The 20,996-nt window shown below is 46.6% G+C and overlaps 1 protein-coding gene across 1 annotated transcript in view; it reads right to left on the bottom strand.

The window, feature by feature from the left end:
- The window catches only part of DNM2 (dynamin 2), a 103,451-nt gene that overhangs the window by 68,847 nt on the left and 13,608 nt on the right, over nt 1-20,996 (bottom strand). The gene's annotated exons all lie outside the window — the stretch shown is intronic.

Here is a 20,996-nt window from a genome sequence, read left to right as displayed (position 1 = left end):
GTCAGCAGCAGTCAGGAAATCAAACGATGTACTGCAGTGGGCAAATCTGCTGCAAAGACCTCTTTGAAGTGTTAAAGAGCAAAGATGTCATTTTGAAGACTAAGATGTACCACATCCAAGCCACTGTATTTTCAGTGGCTTCTTATGTATGCAAAAACTGGACAATGACTAAGGAATACTGCAGAAGAACTGATGTCTTTGACTTACGGTAGACTGCAAAAAGAAGGAACAAATCTATCTTGGAAGAAATATAGCCAGAATGCTCCTTAGAAACAAGGATGGTGAGACTCTGTCTCATGTACATGTTGTCAGGAGGGCCCAGTCCCCAGAGAAACATATCATGTTTGGTAAAGTAGAGGGTCAGTGAAAAAGAGGAAGGCCCTTAACAGGATTGACACCATGGCTACAACAATGGGCTCAAACACAGGAACTGTGAGGATGGCAGACCAGGCAGGCTTTCATTGTTTTGTACATAAACGGGTCACTATGAGTTGGAACTGACTGGACAGCACCTAACAACAACAACAACATCATCATGTCAGCACCTGATAGGAGTCCCTGGGTGGCAAAAACAGCTAAGCACTTGACGACTAGCCACAAAGTTGGCAGTTCAAACTCAGCCAGAGGTGCCTCAGGAGAAAGGCGCAGTAATCTGCTTCCAAAAGGTCACAGCCTTGAAAACCCTATGTTGTTGTGAGGGGCCATCAAGTCATCTCCGGCTCATAGTGACACTACGCACAGCAGAATGAAACACTGCCCAGTCCCGCACCAGCTCCATGATCCCTGCTATACTTGAGCACATCGCTGCAGCCACTGTGTCAATCCACTTCATTGAGGGCCTTCCCCTCCTTTGTCAACTGTCCACCTTACCAAGCATGACATCCTTCTCCAGGGAATGGTCCCTTCTGACAACATGACCAAAGTAGGTGAGACAAAGTCTGGCCATTCTCGCCTCCAAGGAGCATTCTGGCTGCACTTCCACCAGGACAGATTTGTTAGTTCTTTTAGCAGTCCACGGTACTCTCAGAATTCTTCGCCAACACCACAACTCAAAACCATCAACTTTGCTTTGGTCTTTCTTAATCACTGTCCAGCTCTCACATGCATATGAGGCAACTGAAAATATCATGGTTTGTGTCAGGTGCACCTTAGTCCTCAAGGAGACATCTTTGCTCTGTAACACTTGAAAAAGGTCCTTTGCAGTCGACTTGCCCAGTGCTATACATCATCTGATGTCCTGACTGCTGCTTCCACTGGCGTCGATTGTAGAACCAAGCAATGTGACGTCTTCGCCAACTTCAATCTTTTCTCCATTCATTGTGATGCTGCTTATAGGTCCAGTTGTGAGGATTTTTGTTTTCTTTATATTGAGATGTAATCCATACTGCAGACTAGTCTTCTATCTTCATCAGTAAGTGCTTCAAGTCATCCTCACCTTTAGCAAGCAAAGCTGTGTCGCCAGTGTATCGCAGGTTGTTAATGATTCTTCCTCCAATCCTGATGTCATGTTCTTCTTTATACAGTCCAGCTTCTCGGATTATTTGCTCAGCATATAGATTAAATGAGTATAGTGAAAGGATACAACCTGACACACTCCCTTCCTGATTTTAAACCATGCAGTGTCCCCTCTTCTGTTTGACAACAGCCTCCTGGTCTATGTATAGGCACAATTAAGTGTTCTGGAATTCACATTCTTCTCAATGTTACCCATAATTTGTTATGATGCACACAACCAAATGCCTTTGTACAGTTGATAAAACGTAAGCAAACATCTGTCTGGTACTCTGTGCTTTGAGCCAAGATCCATCTGACATCAGCAATGATAATCCTTGTTCCACATTCTGTTCTGCATCCAGCTTGCATTTCTGGAAATTCTCTGTCAATATATTGCTGCAACCATTTTTGAATTATCTTCAGTAAGATTTTTACTTGCATGCGATATTAACGATATTGTTTGAGAATTTCCACATTCTGTGGGATCACCTTTCTTTGGAATGGGTACAAATATGGATTCTCTTCCAGTCAGGACACTCTTCCTCACAGGCCCTGCCTATCCACTCTCTGGCACAGGTGCTGTGGAGTGCGCCCCTCTTCCCAAATGCACATCCTCTTTCCCACTCCCACCCATGAGGCCTACACTGGGGCCTCAGGCTTAGGCGGGCAGACTTCTTCACCTATCCTGGTCCCTGCAAGATTTACAGAACCTAGAACAGGCCTAGGAGATCTGGTAGCATGGTGCCTAAAGCACTTGACTGCTAACCAGAAGGCTGGCAGTTCAAACCCACCAGCCACTCCCCGGAAGGAAGGTTGGGCACTCTACTTCTGTAGTGATACTGCCTTGGAAACCCAAGGAAGGGTAGTTATGAGTCAGGTCTGACTCAATGGCACCTAACAACAACAACAGAACAGGCCTGGCGCACAGCAGGTGCTCAGAAAGTGTCTGTTGAGGAAACTGGAAAGACATGGGCTCTGGAACCAGACAGCTAGGGTTCAACACCAGCTCTGCTCGCTGTGAACATCTGGCTCTGGTAGGTCTCCATCCCTCTTGGAGCACTGGCATGAGCATCGTGGGCTGGAAGGGTGCCCCCTTCCCACTGTCAAGGACTTACCTCCTTGGAACCTAAGGGTGGGGTGAAAGGGCACAAATAGATTAGAAGTCACCCTGTTTATTTACCCTTTTAACACAAAGCCCCGCCAAGAGCCAAGAGCCCTTTGACGTCTTGCCTTGTAAGGGTGGGGCCAGGAGTACAGTAACAATACAGGCCAAAGGCTGGGGGGCAGCACACAGCCTTCCCAGGAGAGGGACAACAGAGATGAGTCAGAGGACACCCATTCCAGAAGCAGGGTCCAGGCCTTAGGCCTCCTGGCATCTAAGATGGGATCCCTTCCTCACTGCCATGTATGTATTCCCAGGCTCCTCTCAGTTAAGAGTTTCCCAAAGACTGCATGTGGCTAAAAGGACCACATCACTAGACCACGTCCACCAGCCCCAGTCAGAACCCTCCAGCGGAAGCCCCACAATCCAGGCACTCATTCACACCCACCCTATTCTCTTGGAACTCTGGTAAGACCCCACACAGGGAGCATCAGCTGCCTGTCCAGCCTGCCTTTAACCCTTCCTTGGACAACATCTCAGCAAATCCTCCAACAAACCCAAAAGGATGACGTCAGAACCACCCCAACCCCATTTCACAGACGGGGAAACTAAAGCTCAGAGTTTCAGGATTTACCCAGGCCACTCACAGTGAGGAAGGGGCAGAGACGGGATGGGAACAAAGTTTGAGATGCAATGAAGCAGAGCCCCCCCACTACCACCCTCATTCTCAACCACACCATGGAGCTGGCCTCTGTCTCTGTGGTTTTGCTAGAACACAGCACATGGGTGCCCACACCCTTAGAATGCCCAACCCACCCGTGGTGTCTCCTAGACAGCATTTGCATGGCCACCCTCAAGGGACTGGCAGGTAGAGTTCAGGACAGAGACCTGGCTCCTCCAGTGCTCCCCACCCCATCCAGCAGCAAGTCCTACTGACTCTGTCTCCAAATAGAGCCTGTTTCCCTTCACTTCTTTCCAAAGCCAAGGCCACGGCCCAGGCCCAGATGCTATCATCATCACTCACCTGGACAAGTGCAATCATTGCTTCCCAAGTTCCCTGTCCTCACCCCAGAGTGACCAGAGGTACCCTGAGGACACAGAGTCAGCCACGTCACTCTGCTTACAGCCCACCTAGGGGTCCCACCTCCCTTGAGAAAGAAGCCCAAGTCGTCCTCACAGCCCACATGTGTTACAGGAACTGCCCTGCACCCCAGTGCCCTCAAGCCCCTCACTCCACTCCAGTTACACTGGCCTCCTCCACATTCCCCAAACACACCAAGCTTGCTTCCACCTCAGAGTCTATGCACTGGCTGTTCCTGCAGCCTGGACCCTCGTCCTGTAGCAGTCACATGACCCGCCACCAAACCCCAGCCAAACAGTCTCTTCCCACCTGGCTTCTCACACAGCACGCTGCTCAACCATGCCTAACTGCAATCTTCCTGTTTCCTGATCTGGTCACCTGGCTGTGGTCTGACCTCCTCACCCCGCTCATTAGAGGGCAGCCTTGTGAGGGAAGGGCCCTTTGGCGCATTCTCGGCTCTCTCCCCAGCACCCAGCACCCAAGTGGACACACTGCTTGTGGGATGAAGGAACAAGCATGCCATTTCACACATGAGGAAACTGAGGCACAACAAGCAGAGGGGAGGCTAGCACCTCCCAGGCTTTCACAATCCCACTCCTGGGCCACTCATTCACACGCTCCTCCCTGCTCAGGAATCCCACAGCCTCCACAGTGAGACCCGCCCTTGGCACTAGAGCCCCACTGTCACCTGCTCCTGGTTTATCTGACAGGGAGCAAAATGCAGAAGTGGCCCACGGCAATTGAAGACAATTGAAGATTGTGGCTCCGGAGCTTCCCAGACCCCAGCTGGAGTCCGGGTCATTTCCCCTCAGGATAATCTAGGCAGGTCAAGTCAACACTTTGTGCGCCTCAGTTTCCGCATCTGTTAAATGGGAATAATGCCATCTGCCTCCAAGAGTAGATTTACAAAGTTCTTACCCTGGTGCCCAAAACCAGGCATTCATCCCATAAAATCACAGTAAAACTCAATTAAATGTGAGTCAGAGCAGGACTTTCCACTCACAACCTTCAAGAACTCCAAAGTTCTCCCTACGGCCCACAGGCCCTGAGCAACCTGGCTGCCACCTCTCTGCCCATGTGTCCCTCCCTTCACTCCCTCCACTCTAGCCACCTCGGTGGTCAAGGAACATCAAAGAGCCAAACTCCTGCCTCAAGTCTCTGCGGTGCTGTTACCCCGGCCTGGATGGTCAGCCCCAAGCCTTGCTGTCCTGGTTCCCTAGCGCCACTCTGACAAGAATATACACCACAAATGGGATGGCCTTAACAAACAGGAGTTTATTCTCTTACAGTACTCAGGCTTTAAGTCCAAGTTCAAAGTGCCACACTCTAGGGGCTGGGTGAAAGCCCCTCAGCCTTGGGCTTCAGCTCTGCCTCCAGCTCCCGGCCCACTGGAGTTAGAGGCTTTTCTTCACTCAGACAGCTGCCGGCTGCTAAGGCTGCCAAGCCCAAGGTTGACAAGTAAAAAGGCACAGTTCCGATGTTATCAAACCAGACGGCAGGCCGTTAATTCAAGTTCATTGTAAGTCTCCAGGTCGGCAGAGCATGGCAGGCTGCTGAACAATGACACAGCTACATGCAGGGTCTAAGGTGCCATAAGCTAGCTACTATCCCCAAGGCTTCTCCTTATATACAGGAAGCAGACCATATCCCAAAGGCAGCTACTCAGCTGCTTATGGTAGATCCCACCATGGAGTTGATTGCCAGTCCCACCACGGGGAATAACTACCACCAGCTGCCCAGCCACTCAACCACGCCCAGCCAAGCTGACATACAAACTAACTACCACACTTGCCTTTCAGCAGCACTGCGTTCCTCTGGCTACTTGGGACTTGGCTCAAACGTCACCTCCTCAGAGAGGCTTGACTGTCCGCTGTTGACTCCCCACACCACCCCCAGCACTGTTCACTAGCTGGTACCTTTCTGGTTTATCTGCTTATTTACGGGCACCTTGACAAAAGCCCAAGCACCTTGAGGGCAGGCTTGCTGAGGGTCCTGTCCTGTGCTGAGGCCCAGCGCCAGAACAATGCCTGGCACAGCATGGATGCTGCACTTGAAGACTTGGCTGCCTTGCTAACAACAGACCAGACAAAAAATTGATTTTGTAATTTCCCAACTATACCGAGAAGCCCCAAAGCAACTGGGTCAGCCAAGCAGTGTTTTTCAGTGTGACTAGAAACTGCTCCCATTTTGGCACCTGAAGCTCTCCGTTCTACCTGCGGGGTCCCCCTGGATCCTCCTGCTTGCTCTACATGATAATGGGATGGCCTGCGTCTCAAGGTTGGTCCTGCTACTTGCCAGCTACTGTGTGGCTTTGGTAGCAAGGTCTCCCACCTCTCTGGGTCTCAGTTTCCTCACCTGTAAAATGGATGTGGTGAAGACCGGAGGAGACAATGCAGGTGCCAGTCACAGGGAGGCTCACTGAGTGTTAGTCACCACATCTGGGCAGATGACTGGAGTCTAGAGCAGACGAGTCAGACTGTCATCACTCTGAGGGGCCCGAGTGAACCACTAAGTAGAACACCAGTAAACAGGCAATGCTCCAGCTATGCCCAGCATTCCAGAACCATCTGGCCACCAGGGGACAAGCCCTACTGCAGGTTTCTTCCGACACAAACCTGTCAAGCAGGACAAGGGGCATGGCTTCTACAGATAAACATTCCCTGCAACCCTCTATCTTTTCTTTCTTTCTGGAATGATGGGGTATCACTCTGTGAGGGATTATCCCGGTGATTACAACTCCCAGAATCATACAAGACAGGACGGCCTTACCTCTCCTCCTTGGGGCCATCCGTGACCCTCCCCTTTCTCTTTCCCCCACCTCCCTCAGCCTGTATGTCAACAAATCCCTTCACCACGTACCCAGATCCATCCCCTTCTCCCCTGCTCTGCCCCAACCTCCTTAGGCCCAGTTGCCCAGACTATAGCAAAGCCACCTCCCACAGCAGCCGCAGCTGGGGCAATCTTTTCAAAACGCCAGAGACCATACTGTGCACATGTTTAAACAACCCCTGGCTCCCACCATGCTCGGACCAGAAGCCAACCTCCTTCCTACCGCCCACAAGGTCCTGCACGAACTGCCTCATCACCTCCCTGCTCCATTCAACTCCAGACACCCTGACCTCCTCACTTCCCGTCAAGCAGTCCCCTCAGCCTGGACCGTCATCCACTGGGCGCCTGCACTGCTCCTCTGCTCTCCATCTGGACGTCAGCTCAGTGGCGCCTCCAGAGAGGCCCTCCTGCTCCCCATGCTGGGCCGTTAGTTTCTCCCATTGTCTCTTTTCATATCTGGCACCTGTACTTCCTATCTGTCTCTCGGTCTCCCTCTAGATTGTCAGGTCCAGGAAGACAGGGATTCTTGTCGCTCTTCTTCACAGCCGTGTTCCCAGCACCCTGCACAGTGCTGGCACATAATAGGTGCTCAATAAATGACTGCTGAGAAATAAACAGCAAGAGTGGCTCGTGCCTGTGGGGTCCACATAGCATGCAGGCACTGGGCTCAGATTCATGGACAGAAGTCCTTGTCTCACTGTCTTGGGGGTCACCAGCCCCATTTTCCAGATGAGGAAACAGAGGCTCAAGAGAGGTTAAGTCACTTGAACCAAAGCCACACAGGTAACACCGGCCCCCTTGACCATGAAGCCCACAGTTACTCGCCACCCAGGGGCATCTGTGGGTAGGAAAGTAGCCTGGCCTTCACAATCAACAGCCACCATGTCACCCATGTGCCACCCAGTACAGCCGGTTGGGCAACATGGGTGCCAACCCCACCTGCTTCATTCCTGTCCTTGAATGCTGGGCACCACACCTGGTCACCACACCACACAGCCAGAAGCAAAAATGGTAAAGAACCCAACTCCAGCCTAAGCCTCTGAAAAACAGAATTTGGAAGCTAAAAACAGGAAGGCCAGTCAGAGTTCCCTCACAGGGACAAGTGTGTGAGCAGACTGTGGTGGTGAGAGCCCAGCTGCCCATCTCCGCTCAGGCATGGCATCACTCTCGCCCAGGACCACGCCCATCATGTCCCTGGATCTCCGATTCTCCATCTGTCAAACGGAGGTAACAGCACCCACCTTGCCAGGCTGTCGTCAGGACGAGAAGGATGAGTTGGCCCGGTGGCCAGCATATGGGCTCAGCTTCTTGTTATAGTTAGAGTAAGGCCCTGAGCCACAAGTGAAAACAAGGCTGGAGAGAAACAAGCCCCTGGCACCACCATGACAGGCACAGCACCTTCTCCTGAGTGCCATAGGGGATGACCTCGGCACAGCCTTTCCCAGCGGACCTGGCATGATGATCCTAAACGTACTTCCTCTCCAACACAGCAACCCCCTTCCAGGGATCAGCCCTGGGCAATGCAGATGCACAAGCCTGCTGGCCCCCAAAGCTCTGTCCAAACCCAAAAAAAACCCCAAACCCACTGTCACTGGGTCGATTCTGACTCATAGCGACCCCTATTGGGTTTCCAAGGATGTAAATCTTTATGGAAATAGATTGTCTCATTTCTTTCAGCTAATGGGTTTGAACCACTGATCCTGGGGTTAGCAGTCAACTGCTTTACCTACTACACCACTAGAGCTCCTAAAACTCTGTCAGGGGGTAAAAAAACAGAAACTACCTAAAAGTTCATGAAGGAGAGTGGTCGGGTGGACCCAGCCAGACCATACATATATAGCCATAAAAGGGGTAAAGGAAAAACAGGAAGCTGAACAATAGTAGTTGGAGACAACAACTAGACAGAAGACCAACAAGGAAACAGAAAATGTGAGCAACACCATAAACCCATAAAATGTAGCAGACATACACAGCACACTCCACCCACCAAGAGAACATTCTTATCAAGGGCACAAGGAACACTCTCCAGGGCAGACCATATGCTGGGCCATAAAACAAGCCTCAATCAATTCCAAATGGACGAAATCCTACAAAATACTTCTTCTGACCACAATGAATGAAACTAGAAATAGATAACAGAAGAAAATTTGGGGAATTCACCAATATGTGGAAATGAAACAACATACTGCTAAATAAGCAATGGGTCAAAAAAATAAATCACAAGGGAATTAGAAAACATTGAGATGAATGAAAATACAACACAGCAAAAAGTACGGGATACAGTAAAGAGAGCTTCCAGGGAAATGGCTAACTCTAAATATCTACATTCAAACAGAAGAGCTCAAACCAGTAACTTTAAGCAATCAGAAAAAGAGCAAGCCCAAAGTAAGAAGGAAATAAAAATTAGAAAAGAAATAAATGAAACAGTATCAACAACCAAAAGAGCAACACATCTTGAGAAACCTTTTGTTATACTGACCAAGAAAGAGAGAAGACTCTAATTACTACAATGAGAAAAAAAAACAGAGGGGTCATCTCTACCCACTTTGCAGAAGTTGAAAAGGGTTATAAAGGAAAACTCATAGGCAACTGTGGTGCTCTGGGTCACTTTCATATGACCTTTTACACGTGGTCTTGTAACTCCCACCAAATGACTGAGTGGGATCATATAAATGAGATGCTTCTGGGCCACCAAGGGGGTAGGAGAGCTTGCTAATAATGTAAATAAGGTGCATGGTACCCTTGTTGGGGTGGGACCATACAAATAAGGTATAAGGAACCCTATGAGGGGACTGGTCAGTTTTACCATCCCACTGGGAGCTCTGATGTTGTAGTAGTGAAGGCATTTTGGCTGCTAACCCAAAGGTCAATGGTTCATACCCACCAGCACCCAACGGGCACTCCAGGGAAGATAAATGAGGCAGTCTGCTTCCATAAAAATATACAGTATACAGCCATGGAAACTCAATGGGAATTGCTATGAGTCCAAATCCATTCAATGGCAGTGAGTTTGGGTTTGGTTTTGTTTTGTTTTTTTTCAGGCTTAAAATGAACCATTCTAGAGGCAGGAAAGAGGAGCCTCGAATCACAAAGAAACGATGAGAGCGGAGTGTATCTTTTGGACTCGGAATCCCTGCGCTGGGCATCTCCCGGATCCAGGAGACAGACAGAGCAGTAACACCAGAGGCAAAGAGAGATGGCAAGGAGTAGTGGCAGCAGAGCAGTAGAAGCAGGCCACCAGCCAGACCACGCAGTGGCTTTCTCAGCCCACAGAGCAAGGCAATTACAGTGGGTGTGTTGATTCACTGAGCAAGAGTCAAGTGCCGTCAAGAAAGAGGCTTCCTGGTGGACTGGGGTGCCTTTGGGCACCTGTTGACAGAGCTAGGCTTGCCGACCTATTGCAAACCCACCAAGCAAAACAGCTGAGTGCCTTTAGGCCAAGGCTTGCTAGCAAAGTGGGGTGCCTCTGAGTACTTAGCAGCAGAGATAAGAGAGGTCTGTCCAAGCAAGACAGAGGCCCAGATGCTGAGAGAGGTGTGTTTGCAGGCATGGCTGAGAAAAAGGTATCCTGACCAAAAAGCTGTCTCCTGAGTTGATCCTAAATTGTAACGTGTTATTTCTCTAATAACCTCATAACTGGGAGTATGGTTTTTGAGTTCTGTGTGGCCACCGCAACAAATTATCAAACCCACCAAAGAAGTAGAGTGTCATGAGAAGGACAGATGGTACCAGAAGAGGTAAAAAAAAAAAAAAGGTTGGAGGGTGGAGGTATGTCTGACCTTCGCCTCACAGGAATCAGTCTTGGGCTGATGGTGATGGTGCTCCCCTTCCCCTAGTGAAGGGAGAGGAGGTCAGATGCCTCCACTACATCTTTTATACGTGTGGTGTCAGGAACAGAACTCGCTGCGATGGCTCTAGACTTAGAGAAGCATGGGACTTGGTGACATCAAGAATGAAAGGGCGTAGGAAGTGAAACTTTTGATTCCTAGATGGTTATTTTGGTTGCTATCTGTAATGGCTAAAAGAGATGTTATGCTCCAGCTGAGGGGAGAAAACCCGCATCTGGAGTGGCCCAGGGCAAATGCCAGACAGGTAAAAGGAGATGACTGACAGAGGGTCAGGGTCTTCAGGCTCTAACCAGCAGAGGGCCAAGGTCATCCACATATGAATAGGAAGATATTCAAGTGTGGAGAAGAGAAGGCGAAACTGGAATGTTTTTAAAAGGGTTATGTATTCAAGAACATACACTTGCCCAAGTGCACATTAGCAAGGATTGTGAGGATGGCACAGGACCGGATAGCTTTTTGTTGTTTTTCACACGAGGTCACTATGAGTTAACATCGATTCCACAGCACCTAACAACAACAATGTACTCATTTGAATGTACTACGGATATTGAATGCTTCTCCTACCAAGTACTGTAAAACGACCTAAATGTAGGATAGAAATGAATACTGAGTATTATAGATTATAGACAGTGTGTAACTCCACCTTCAACCAATTGGACATGCTAAAAGGGGAACTGGGATTTAGCCAGAAGACACACAGCCAGTAACAGCCTTGTATACACGTATATGTCACTTAAAGTATGTTCGGCATATACATGTGTGGGACGGGGCACTCAGGTGTCTGAGTGCCATAATGCCCGACCCTCACAGTGAGGTTGGAGCCCCATTTCTGCTTAGCTGCTTTGCACAGTTCAGAAACCACCTAGGCTGTGGCAATAGAAGCCCAGGCCCAAACTCCTAAGCCCGGTCCGCCTTGACTCCTGTGACTTGGTGGGTCTAGTTTATGTTTTGTCCAGCGTGATCACATGGTGCTGATAGAAATGTATGTGTCCAGCCGCCCCAGCTGTGGCACGGGTACCCTCAGTCCCCTTAGCCCGCACTATGCTCTCCTCAAAGCAGGTTTCACAGGCAAGCTGGCCTTCCCTGTAGCTGGCTTAGCAGAGAAGGCAGCAACAGCCAGGCCAAGCACTGGCCTGAGGTGTCCCCACAGGACCACCCAGGCAGCGTCACAAAGCAATCTCTAGGTCAGTGTGCCCGAGAGCCCCATGGACAGAAGGGTTTTCACATTGTCCCTATCACATAATGTCCTATCTCACAAAACATACTGTGGACATTAAACGACATATACCTCTATAGCGTACTAGGGGACTTAGGTGGAAAACTTGAGCTCTATCCAGGAAATCTGCATTTTGAAAAGACATGCAGACCAACTCAGAACTGCCAAGAAAATGGGAAATTTGCATGCAGAGGAAGAGACCTGTAGAGAAAAAAAAATGTGACTATTTTGCTTTTTGTATTTTGAGCAAGGGGCTGGCCATTGGATGCATGCAGGCAGGAAAAGGCAGTGCCTATCAGAAGAAACCCCTCCTAGGACTGGAAGTTAAATGGAGCCTGCAAGTAAACAGTCTGGTATGCTCACTCGTGGTGACCATCTGTGTCCACTTGATGAGTGGACATGAGGGGAGGTGCAGCAATGAAGAGAACGGCTCAATATGGACATGGTCCACTGGCACCACTGACCTAGCCCACAGAGGCTAGGGATGAGAGAGAGAGAGACAGAGAGAGAGACAGAGAGAGAAAAGGAGCTGGCCAGTCTGGAGTGCAGGGAGGTGTGTGGACTCCTGAGCCTGTGTATGGCTGGTACCCACTGACCTAGCTTGCATGGCTAGGAATGAGCTGCTCAGAACCTGATGAACGAAGAGAAACATGTTTGACACTGTGAACTGGTGTGTTGTTGTTGTTATGTGCCTTCGAGTCAGACCTGACTCACAGCAACCCCTCCTTGGGTTTCCAAGGCAGTATCCTACGGAAGTAGATTGCCCCAACTTCCTTCCAAGGAGTGGCAAAGTGGGTCTGAACCGCCAGCCTTTTGGTTAGCGGCCAAGTGCCTTAGGCCCTACGCTACCAGAGCTCCTATGAACTGGTGTTGGTAGCTTCAATCTGATGGCTTGCTCTGGACTGGACTTTGTTTACAGATACACATGTCCAAAGTTCCAACCAGAACAGAAGATTCTTCAAATCAAGGCACACGCCTGTGTCCTCAGAGTACTGGTTTGACAGGCATAGGCAATTTAGAAACTGGTTATCTAAAATCCGGGGGCAGAAATAAGGGTGTGAAGTGACTGGCTTATACACTTTCATGAGTGTGCTTAGCCTCAAAATAAGGGGGACAAGGGAGGATCCCCACTGACTAGTTTCCTTTCTTCCTAATGGGTCTGGGGAAGAGAGGGTGGGGAAAGATGGTTATATGATTCAGCTGTGAGTAATGACTGTTAACTGGATTGATTGTGATTGTAAAAGTTGTAATTATAGAAGCAGTAACCTTGAAAGAGTGGACTAAAGGGGAGGTACTGCTGGACTGGAGTTCAGCGGCTGAACCTCAAAAGTCTCTTAAAGGTTTTGCTATGCTGATACCTGAGAGAGCCTCAAAGCAAGGGAATCATTTTCTCTTAGTTAAATTTTATCAGAGGCCAAACAGGGTAAAGAGGACAGGACTTTTGGAGAATCTGACCGGATCAGATGGACACCTGCAGCAGCCCTGAAGGGCTGGCACCTGAGTAAACTCACCCTGAGGACTCTGCCCTGCTGAAGGAATGATTATGAATGACTGCTCTGGACTACTAAAATGATCGGGAGGGGAAAGGTATCCTCCAAATGTGAAAAGAACCAGAGCTAGAAAAGCCAGGGGGTGGCCTAAGGTGCCATGCGTCACTTTCAGGTGGCCTTTCTCATCAAGATCTTGTAACTCCCATCAAATAATTGGGTAGGACTATGTAAATGAGGTGGTGTTTGTGACCCATCAAGGGGATGAGAAAGCTTGCTAATTGTGTAAATAAGGTGCGTGGAATCCTAACAAGGGGATTGGTCAGTTTTACCACCCGCTAGGCTTAAAATGAGCCATCTCGAGGCAGAAAAGAGCCTCGTTATCACCAAGAAGTGGAGCGCATCCTTTGTACCTGGGATCCCTGTACTGGGAACCTACTGGAGACAGAGAGAGTGAGAGCAGTAAAAGCAGAGGCAGAAAAACCAGGAGACTGGCAAGGCAGTGCAGAGGGCTTCCCCGCCCACAGAGCAAGAAGGTTACAGTGGGCGTATCAACCCACGAAGCAAGAGAGCTGCATGCCTTTGGGCAGGAGACTTCCTGGTGGAGTGGGGTGCCTCTGGGAGCTTATCAACAGAGCTAAAAGAGCTTTGTAACATGTTAAGCAGGATAGATGCTGGACTGGCCCAAGAAGCCTGAGGGGTCAAGAGAGGTGTGCTCGCAGGCACAGCTGAGAAGTAGCAGTCCTTACTGAAGAACTGTATTCTAAGTCATTTCTGATCCTGAATTGTAACCTAGTACTTCCTTAATAAACCCCATGTTGTTGTTGTTGTTATACGCCGTCGAGTCAGACATGACTCAAAGCGACCCCTCCTTGGGTTTCCAAGGCAGTATCACTACGGAACTAGATTGCCCTATCTTCCTTCCGAGGAGTGGCTGGTGGGTTTGAACCGCCAGCCTTCTGGTCAGCAGTCAAGTGCCTTAGCCACTATGCTACCAGAGCTCCTAATAAACCCATACTCGGGAGTATTGTCTGTAGATCTGGGTGGTCACTGCAATGAATTATTAAACCCAGCAGAGAAGTAGAGTGTCCTGGTAAGGATGGCTGGTGTCAGAATTGGCAAAAAGGTCGGAGGGTGGAGGTATGTCTGACCTCTGCCCCACAGGAATCAGCCCTGGGCTGAGGCTAATGGTGATTCTCTTTCCACCTTGTGAAGTTAGAGGAGGTCAGATCCTCCACCACAGCATTTTCACAATAACCTAGTTGAGACAGGCAAGTTCCTAGAAAGACATAAACTAGTAAACTGACTCAGTAGATAATCTGACTATACTTATAAAAAGATATTGAACTACTCGGGTCAAAATGGTGAACAGGTCTATCGTTGCAGCATCAGGCCAGTGGCTGGATGGTATTAAAAAATGGTACCACAACACTTCAGGGCTCAATAAACCAGGGTTAACACAAGAGGGCACAAGATACAAGGGTGAAGATGTAAAAGAACCCATGAGAAGGCTTCCTAAAAGCCCTTACAATGACAAGGTGTTTCACATTAACAGGGCTCGGAACCTGGGCTAAGGCAACAGATCTTGCCTTAAAGAGCAGTGGACAAAATACGGCCGGATAACTTCTACCTTGAACTGTATCTGAAAAGGATCATTTGGGAAAGAAAAGAAAGAGAAGAATGGGCAAGGAAATAATTGTGTAGTTAGAATCTGTGGATGCAGCTGTCCTCAGAGGAATTTATGAAGTTGGTTAAAGCTGCTATGTAAAATTTAAGAATTACGTACTTTAAATAATTACTTTAAATAATTATCTATTATATTCTTTAAAAATAATAATAAAAAGAGATTGGATTAGTAATCAAAAACTTCCTACAAAGAAAAAGCCCAGGTCCAGCCAGGTGGCTTCACTGGTAAATTTCAATAAACATTTATGGAGGCTTAGTGTCGTGGTAGTTGGGCACTCCACTGCTAACTGAAAGGTCGGTGGTTCAAACCCACCGGCCACTTGGCAGGAGAAATATGTGGCAATCTGTTTCCGTAAAGATTTATAGCCATGGAGACCCTATGGGGCAGTTCCATTCTGTCCTACAGGAACACTTCCCAACTAACTCTACAAAGTCAATATTATCCTGATACCAAAACCAGAAGAAAACTACAAACCAATATCTATTATGAGCACAGACACAAAAAATCTTCAACAAAATACTAGCAAACCAAATCTTGGAAGGTATAAAAAGGATTATACACCATCACTAAGTAGGATTTATCCCAGGAATGTAAGGCTGGTTCAACACACAAAAAACAATCAAGACACTATATTAACAGAATGAAAGACAAAACCACATGATCATCTCAACAGATGCAGAAAAAGCATTTGACAAAATCCAACACCCTTTCATGATAAAAAACATTCAACAAACTAGAAATAGAAGGCAATCTACTCAACCTGATAAAGGTTACCTACAAAAAAACTCACAGCTATCACTGTACTTAGTAGTTTACCAAGTGAATTGAAACCTTTCCCACTAGTAAAATCAGGAACAAGACAATGATGACCATTCATGCCATTTCTATTTAACATTGTACTGGCAGTTCTAGACAAGGCAATTAAGCAGTAAGAAGAAATAAAAGGCATCCTGATTGGAAAGGAAGAACTATGTCCCTCCCCAGATGACATGACCTTATATACAGAAAATTTAAGGAACTGACCCCCCCAACACACACAAAAAAAAAACTATTAGAGATAATAAATGACTTCCACAATGTTGTTTCAGGATGCAAGATCTAGTAATAAACAATTCAAAAATGACCCAAACAATTTCATTTATAATAGCATCATTAAAAAAAAACACTTAAAAACAGATTACAGCACAAGACCTGTACATGAAAAACTAAAAAACAATTGTTGAAAGACACTAAAGACTTAAATAAATGGAAAGACAGGCCATGTTCATAGATTAGAAGTGTCAATATTAAGATGGCAATACTCCCCAAACCGATCTACAGATTTCAATACAACCCCTATCAAAATTCCAGTTGACTCTTTTGCAATAGTTGAAAAACTGATCTTAAAGTTTACATGGAAATGCAAGGGACTCAGAGTAGAGTAGTCAAAACAAGCTTTGAAAATGAAGAACCAAGTGGGAGGACTCACATTGCTTGATTTCAAAACTTAATAGAAAGCTATGGTAATCAACACTGAGAGATACTGGCATAAAAATAGACATGCACATCAACGGAACAGACTGGAGAGTATGAGAAATAAACCCATACTTCTATGTCAACTGATTTTCAACAAGAGTAGCAAGACAACTCAATAGGGTAAGAATAGTCTCTTTAATAAATGGTGGTAGGACAACTGGATTTCCACACAAAAAATAAAAAGCTGGATCTGTACCTCACACCACAGATAAAAATTAACTCAAGATGGATCACAGACCTAAATTTAAGAGTTAAAACTAAAATACTTAGAAGAAAACATAGGAGTAAATCTTCAGGACCTCGGATTAGGCACAGGGTTCTTAGACATGACACCAAAAGAACAAGTAGCAACAGTCCCATAAACGGGACTTCGTTAAAATCAAAAACTTTGATGCATCAAAGGACACTCTCGAGAAAATAAAAGCTCACATAATAGGAGAACACGTTTGCAAGTCGTGTATCACATTAGGGTCTAGGACATATAAAAAGTCTTACAAATCAACAATAAAAACACAAATAACTTCAGCAGCTACCACACATCAGGTACCTACAAGGAGCAGGGCCCCGCCATCAGAGCGCAGGCATTCCAGTGGGGAGAGACAGACGATAAACCAAGGAAATAGGGCAGTTAGTGACAAATGCTTCTAAGAAAAATTAAATGGTATAAGGGAACAAACTGTCAGGGGGACATTTTAGCAAGGTGGCCAGGAAAAACCTCTTTGAGGACGAGACATGCAAGCAGAGGCCTGAGGAAGGGGACAAAATGAGACATGGGGACATCTGAGGGGAAGAACATTTCAGGCAAAGCAAACAGCAAGCAACAAGGCCCTGAGGTGGGATGGTGCTCGACCTGGTTGAGGAACAGAGGAGCCCAGTGTGGCTGGGGCACAGCATATGAGCAGGGAAGGAGAGAGGCTGGTCAGGGAGGTGATGGGTGCAGCAGGGAGTTCACACAGGGCCTTGTGGGCTGTGGCAAAGATTTTGACTTTTACCATTAAGGGAGCTGGGAGCCATGGAGGGTTCTGAATAGAGGAGGGACATGTCCTTAACAGGCTCCATCTGGCCACTGTAGTGGGATAGCAGGTGGGAGGGGCAGAGGGAGACCGTCCAAAAAGTAGACCAAGGAGACAACTGTACTGGTCCAGCTGAATGGTGAGGGTGGATGGGATAACACACAGTTATAAAAACCAATAACAAAGCTCTCGGTGGACTGATACACAAAGATCTTTTGGGTAGCAATCAAGCTGACTCTAAAACTTATACCTAGAGGCAAAGGAACTAAAGCAGCCAAAACAATTTTATTAAAAAAAAAATTAAGACAACTCACATGACTTGGTTTCAAGACTTACTATAAAGCTACAGTAACAACCACAGACCCACAGTTTCATGGGAGATTAATGAGCCAGAACCAATCCCCACAAACAGGGTCAACTGATTTCCGACAAAAGTGCAAAAGCAATCAATGGAGGAAGGATGGTTTTTACAGTGGTACTGGGAAAACTGGGCATCCATACATACAAAAAATAAATAAATAAACTTCAATCTATATCTTGAATCTTATACAAAAATTAACTCAAAATGGATCATCATATTTATGATCCACACAAAAACCTACACATCAATGTTGGCATCAGCAAACTGGACACAAGCCCATGTCCTCCAATGGGTGACTGGTTAAGCTATGGTCCAACCACGCCACTAGGCAATAAATTGAAACAGACTATTGATCCACACAACAGCTTGGACAGCTTTCAAATGTGTCACAGTGACTGAAACCCAAGAGGCTGTGTGATTCCATTTATACACATTCTCGAAAAGGCACAGCCACAGGTTTGAAGAGCAAAAGATCAGGGGTTTCAAGGTGCTAGATGTCAGGCGGGGATGACTACAAGGAGGTAGAGGGGGATTTCAGGGGTGACAAAAGTATTCTGTATCTTGAGCATGGTGATTACCCAACTCTGCACTTGTCAAAACTGTAGACCTGGACACTGAGATAGGTAGATTTTGCTGTATGTGAATTATACCTTAAAGAGACAAAACTAGTAAGCCAGCTCTCTACATGCTGATGGAGTCGATGGGTGATTGAAGAGGTCAAAGTGCTCAACTGCTAACCAAAAGGCTGGGGGTTTGAGTCCACTCAGAGGTGTCTCAGAAGAAAGGTCTGGCAATCTACTTCTTTTTTAATACAGCCATTTTCAGTGTACAGTTCAATGAGTTTTAACAAATGAATACACTAGGTACTTACCATCACATTCATTTCACGTAACAATTCATTTTATATTTAGTGAGTAATAGAAATGCAATTAATTTTTATGTATTGTTCTTATACACTGTGATCTTCCTATATCCATTTATAAGTTCTAGCAGTTTTGTTTTTGGGGGCTTTTTAAAATTTTTAATTGTGATTTGGGTGCAAATCTACAAAGCAGATTCATTTTACTCTCAACAGAGTTCCTGCATATTTCCTTTCATGGCCCTGATTACAATCCCAACAATAAAGAGCTCTCCTCCCCTCTCCTCCCTGTGACTACCCCCTCCCTGTGCCCTTCTTAACTCTGCATTCCTGTCTGTCCAGCTTTCCCTCTATGTAAATGCTGCCCTTCTGATGTCTCACGGCTGATTGATCTAAAGGGTACATCTCCCTGGGGTAGGTGTTCTTGTAGCCCTTTCTATGGTCTGGTTGAGAGCTAATCCACAGAAGTGAGTCCAGCCAGGCTGGAAGGATAACCCGGGAGATCATCTACTTTTGAAAAATCAGTGACCAGAAAGCAGCTCTACTCACACACGGGGGGTTGCATAAGTTGGAATCCATAGATGGCAACTGATCTTCTTCTTTCCTATATACTGATACACCCGGTGAGCAACAATCTCACCGTGCAGAGCAGAGTATAAAACTGTATATGGGGGAGGAGAGAAGAACACATATACATATTTGCTTCTCTTTGCCTAGAGAACCTATGAGAGGCCACACAGGAAACAGAGCAGTGGTTAGCATAGAGGGTGGGTGTGGCCTGGCCTGAGGGGCACACAGGCAGGAAGCCAGGCTTCACTCTCTGTACTTTTATGACTCTTCTTTTACTGTGGGACCATATTGGCATTTTACCTATGCAAACAACCATATCAAAAACAATGTTCAATACTTTCAAAGGATAGGATATGGAAAGGAGAAAAATAGCAACTGTCTAGTGGAAAAACCGGGCAGACAACCCCCAACCGAGAGACCAAGGCCAACGTCACCAGTGATTCTTAATATCATAGCCTCCTGATATGATGCCAAGAGAAAAGCACCTCCCCTCTGTGGTCTTCTTCCCCCCAAATCCAGAACCCTACTCTAATCACGAGAAAATTCCTGACAAAACCCAACAGAGGGGCACGTGACAAATATCTCACCGCCAAGGTCATGAAAAATAGGACAGAGTGAGGAACTGTCACAGGCCACAGCAGACTAAGGAGGCCTGATGACTAAATGCAGTGAGGGGTCCTGCGTGGGATCCTGGCCAGAAAAGGGGCCACACAGAAGAACTGGGGAATCTGAATACAATCTGGCTTGAGTTAACAGTAACAGCCCAAGCAACTACGGGGCTCAACACCCCACCACCAAGACAGAAAGAAGGCAACCGAAAGCTCAGAGAAGACAGGAGTCTACACAAGCCACGACCTCAACTACTCTGAGACCAGAGGAACTACACGGTGCCTGGCTACCACCACTGACCGTTCTAAGGCCACAATAGTTGGTCCCCATAGAATGGGAGAAAAATGTGAGGCAGAACTCAAATTCTTTAAAAAAAAAAAAAGGCCAGGCAAACCAGAACTGTAGAGAACAGGACTCCCTGAGACCATCACCCTGAGACACTCTTTAAACCTAGAACCAAGCCTGTCCCCAGATTACAGCAAAATAGCACAGTGGCACGCATGAGACCAAAAGGTCAACAATTACTCAAAAGCAAAGATGAGAAGACAAGGTGGTGGGAAACTAGAGCACTGGAAATGGAGCAAACAAGACACAATTACAGAGAATGTTGACACGTTGCGAAAAATATAACTAATGTCACTGAACAATTTCTGCAGAAACCATCAACTGGGAACCTAACATGCTGCGTCAAATTCCACCAAAAACTCAATAAAGTACCATTTTTAATAATAAAATATTATTTTTAAAAAAGTAATCAATCAAGGTGAATGTCTTGCTTGTGACAACATACCATGGTAAAGGTAAGACACTCATGTTCCAAGAAGGTTCGTGACGGGGAGACAGGAGCATTCCGTACTATCTTTGCAATTTTTCCGTAAATCTAAAAATTATTTATTTTCAGAAAATTTTTATTTTTTCCAAAATAAAGTTATTTAAGACAAAAATGATGGTTGAATAATATAATGAACTTAATGTCACTGAACTGTACAACGAACGTCAAATACTTTGTTACATAGGTATTTACCACGATTTAAATTAAAAAAAAAAAAAAAAAAAAAAAGGCAAAAAAAAAATAATACATAAAACCTGGGGAGACATTAACTGGGGGAGGGGAACTTGGAAGGAGGTCACATTCTAGAGAGACTTAAGACTGTTGATCCAAAGGGTTTGCTGATGGATTCACAGTTGGGGGCGGGTTCACACACACGGAAATATAGACAGAAATCCACCCAGAGCCGCATGCTACTAAAGGTAGTTCCCACATGAAGGGCAGTATAATCTTCACCTTACTTTGTGCTTCCAGAGTGGTGTTTTTTTTTTTTTTT

The sequence above is a fragment of the Orycteropus afer genome, unplaced genomic scaffold (genome assembly GCF_000298275.1).
Source record: "Orycteropus afer afer isolate SDZICR_OR568_19922 unplaced genomic scaffold, OryAfe1.0 scaffold00402, whole genome shotgun sequence".
NCBI lineage: Eukaryota > Metazoa > Chordata > Mammalia > Tubulidentata > Orycteropodidae > Orycteropus > Orycteropus afer.
Note: the sequence above shows the minus strand (reverse complement) of the source record. Positions and strands in the feature narration are given on the sequence as shown.